Raw genomic sequence first — 4,204 nt, forward strand, 5'->3', positions numbered from 1 at the left:
AGGCCTTATATGCTGACTGGACCCATCCCACAGGGATGCTGCCTTCCTGGAGCCCAGGTGAGTGATATTAGTAGGAGACTCCCTGAGCTAATTCAGCCTTCTGATTGTTATCCACCGCTGGCAGGCAGTCCAGGCTGGCAGTGATGACATTAAAGAAAGAAGCACCAGGCTAAAAAAGCACTGGATTGATTAGTTGATGGAACAGGAGCACAGGTGGTGTTCATCTCAGTTCCTGCAGAAGCGGAGATGAATAAGGAGTAGAAAAACTCATCAATAGGTGGCCAAAGGATTGGTGCCACTGGCGGAATTTTGATTTCTTTGACCATGGGGAAAATTCCATGGTACTTAGCCTCCCAAAATCAGATGGGCTTCATTTATCTAGCAACAGCAAAAGGACTCTCCAGCCCATAAGTTGGCAGGGCTGATCAGGAGGGCTCTAAACTAAGTTTGAAGGGGGAAGGGATTGAAACCAGGCTCTCCAGAGATGAACCTAAGGGTGGAAAGCCTGAGTTAAGAGTGAAATTAGCAGCCCAGCTGAAGTGCACGTGCACCAGTGCACACATTATGGGTAACAAACAGGAGGAGCTGGAAGCCATCATGCAGCAGGAAAGCTATGATGTAGTTGCCATCACAGAAACGTGGTGGGATGACTTGCATGACTGGAGTGCTGCCATGGATGGTTACAAGCCCTTCAGAAGGGATAGGCAAGGTAGGAGAGGTGGAGGGGTGGCTCTGTATGTTAGAGACTGTCTTGACTCTGTAGAACTTGAAGTCAGTAACGATAAGGTCGAGTGCCAGAATCAAGGGGAAGGACAACAAGGCTGACATCCTGGTGGGAATCTGTTACAGACCACCCAACCAGGATGATGAGGGTGATGAATTTTTCTACAAGCAGCTAGTGGATGTCCCAAAGTCGCCAGGCCTTGTTCTCATGGGTGACTTTAACATGCTAGATGTCTGCTGGGAACTCTTCACAGCAAAGAAGAGGCAGTCTAGGAGATCCTTAGAGTGTATAATTTCCTGCTCCAGCTGATAAATGAGCCTACCAGGGGTGGGGCCCTGTTCACAAACAGAGAGGGGCTGGTGGGAGATGTAGTGGTCAGAGGCCGTCTGGAGCACAGTGACCATGAAATAACAGAGTTTTCAATACTCAGGGACTCAAAGAGAGCCATCAATGAAATTTCTACCCTGGAATTCTGGAGGGCAGATTTTGGCCTACTCAGAAGACTGGTTCAGAGAGTGTCTTGGGAAACACCCCTTGAAAACAAAGGGGTCCAGGAGGGATGGACATGCTTCAAGAAGGAGCAGCCCATCCCAGTGTACTGAAAGGCAAGCTGGCGGGGAAGATGGCCAGCTTGGCTGAACAGGGAGACTTTGAAGGAAATTAGGGTAAAAAAGAGAGCTTACTGACTATGGAAAAAAGGGCTGGCTACTCATGAAGAGTTTAGCAATATAATTGGGGCATGTAGAAAGAAAATTAGACAAACAAAGGCACAATTTGTACTTAATCTAGCCACTTCTGTTAGGGATAACAAGAAGTGCTTCTACAAATACATCAATAGCAAAAAGAGGGGCAAGGAAAGAGAGCAATCAGACATTGGAATGGGCTGACCAGAGTAGTGGTAGATTCACTGTCCCTAGAGGTTTTTAAGATGAGACTGGATGTGGCCTTTAGTGCCATGGTCTAGTAACCATGGTAGTGTTGGATAAAGGGTTGGACTTGATGATCTTGGAGGTCTTTTTCAACGCGGTTGACTCTATGATTCTGTTCATAACAAGTAAGCAGGTCACTGCTAAATGTGCTACAATCATGTTACACAAGTAATGGTACACAAGTAATATATGCTCCATGCTTGTGATGTTGGAATTCAATATTAATAACAGCATTACAAATGAGACAAGCAATCTCACAACCACACGTGGCTCTTGTTGTACTGCACAGCTCCATTGATATTACAGATCTCTATCAGATCAGGCAAGAAACTAGGTCTGGAATGGCTAAATTCATTCCTATTCAGGTCACTGACTTCGATTTCTAAAAAGCTATTATCTTTCACAGAACTGAGTTTCTCAGTAGCAGCTCTACCTCAGTTTCCAGAGCTTCTCACTACATGCCCACAGTCTTGCTGCTGGTGCAGCTAACTGTGCAAGAGGTCCTGATTGCAGGATTATGTATTGGAAAGCTATGATTAGACTTCTGGAAGACTCAACACATTACCACAGAAAATCTCACTTAAGCTATCACAGGAAAAGTGAATACAGAAAGTGAAGCAAGAATCTGAGGCACTCAGACTAATGCTTGGTTGGTCATGTGTACCAGGGAACTTTCCAGGTTATTTTTCTGAACTGCAGAATAACATGTGATAATAATCTTGATAGATGCAAAAATGACAGGTTTGATAGGACACAGTTTTCTGCTCTTGAAAGGAAGACTGTATTTTCTTTTTCTGGGACTGTAATCCTTAGGAAGAAACTATAAAGTGATATTTCATGTTATTGGTATGGCATTGTCTTGTAAAACTCTTTCTAAAGAGTTAACTCTGTTTCTAAAGAACAGTGCTAAAAGTAGACATTAAACAAGTTGAGAATCAGTGAATGGTTAAGAAAATGGGGTTTTGACATGCATAGTTAGCACTTCTTTGGTCAGTTTTTCAAACTATTCCATTTTACACCTATTTGGATTAGTTTCTGGAATTCAACATTCTAAAAAACACATCTTTAATCCAATACTTTTATTTTAGCAAATTCTAGTTTAATTTTTAATTTCCGGGTGATTTTTTTTTTTAACTTTTCTATTTCATTAAATGTAAATTCTCATAACAGGTTGTTTTGTTGGGGGTTTTTTTCAAGTTATTTTTAGTGATTTGATGCTGGTTTAAACAAGGACAGTAGTGGCATCTATCAGAGACACACTGCCAATAAAATTTGGTGTATTTTTTCCAGCAGAGACTATAAAGAACATCTCTGGCTATAATGCTATCCAGAAACATGGTTGTAAGAGAGGTTCATATCTTCCTGTTTGCTCTCACCTTGAGATTTATTGTAATGGAAGTCAGTGTCATAAGAAAATTCAAGGTTGTTTCCCTCCCAGCACCTCAGTGCAAATTGCACTGAGCAGCAGGAGAGAATTGTTTTTAACAGTGTAAGAAACTGCAAGGTTAATTTTGGAAGCATTTCAAATATTCTACCATCCAGTATTGTCCCTTTCTGTCAAGCATATGGTAGATGTTCCTTATTGAAACAGAAGGGCACAATAAAGTTCAGATTACTTTTAATGCAGTGATTGGTGCTTAAGCCAATTGTGTTAATAAAGGAACAGGACAATTATGACAAAAACTGTCATTGTATCTGGACTACAGCTGCTCACTGATGTAAGTCTTCCATAGAAGAGGCACTGTTTAACCTCAGAAAGTGGAAGGTAAAAGGAGAAAGTTGCCCTTTCATAGTCACCTTTCTTCTAGACATGGCATTCACTGAAATGTTCAGAAAGAGACTTGTACCAGCCAGTATTTGTATGTGTTGCTGAGGCACTGACAAAGGCAATTTCCTCCTTTTCACATGTTCTGCCTTCCATTTCTGAATTCATTCTTTGTTACAACAAGCACTTTGTGAGTGGGTCTCAGTTTGGGATAAAGACACCTAAAATTAGATGTTTGCAAGTGTCTATAGGTGATCTTGGTGCCTCAACCACTGCTATAGTCAGTACCTTCAGTGAAGGTTATGCAGATCCAGCTGCCAACCTGGTGAGAGCTGAACCTCTCTACTGACTCTCTCTGTGCTCCTCGATCTAATAGTAATTAGGGTCCTATTCAATTAGTAAACATAGGTGTCCAGTGCCGTTTCAGATGACCTAGGAAATCTCCACAGCTGGCAGATATAGCCATGACCTTCAGGAGACCTGTGCTCTTCTAGACTTGCAGCTGAAGGCCAAATGAGTATCTCAACAAATTTACAAGGGCATCTTGAGAAGCACTAGGCGCCTATATTTAGGCACCTGAATCAAGACCTTACATTTAGATGCCTTAATTTAGATGTTTCAGTCTTGAGCTGAATGCACTGCATACAAAGGATTTTCTAATCTGAGTTACCTTTAATCACTGAAGATGTCTGCAAGAATCACATGTTCCTCAGAGAGAGGTAGGGACTCCTGTAGCACCAGATTATGGGGATGATCTTTATGGATAGTAAATCTTTCCATGTGTGG

At 42.0% G+C, this 4,204-nt stretch overlaps 1 long non-coding RNA gene across 1 annotated transcript in view; it reads right to left on the bottom strand.

Annotated features, from left to right (window-relative positions):
• Positions 1–823: 823 nt before the first annotated feature.
• LOC114057996 overlaps positions 824–4,204 on the bottom strand; it is a 12,176-nt gene continuing 8,795 nt past the window's right edge. The window contains exon 3 of the long non-coding RNA XR_003571353.1: positions 824–1,002. This is a non-coding gene — a long non-coding RNA (uncharacterized LOC114057996). The remainder of the gene's footprint in view (positions 1,003–4,204) is intronic.

The sequence above is a fragment of the Empidonax traillii genome, unplaced genomic scaffold, assembly GCF_003031625.1.
Source record: "Empidonax traillii isolate 1590-97213 ecotype Southwest subspecies unplaced genomic scaffold, ASM303162v1 scaffold157:size2224338, whole genome shotgun sequence".
Classification (NCBI taxonomy): Eukaryota; Metazoa; Chordata; class Aves; order Passeriformes; family Tyrannidae; genus Empidonax; species Empidonax traillii.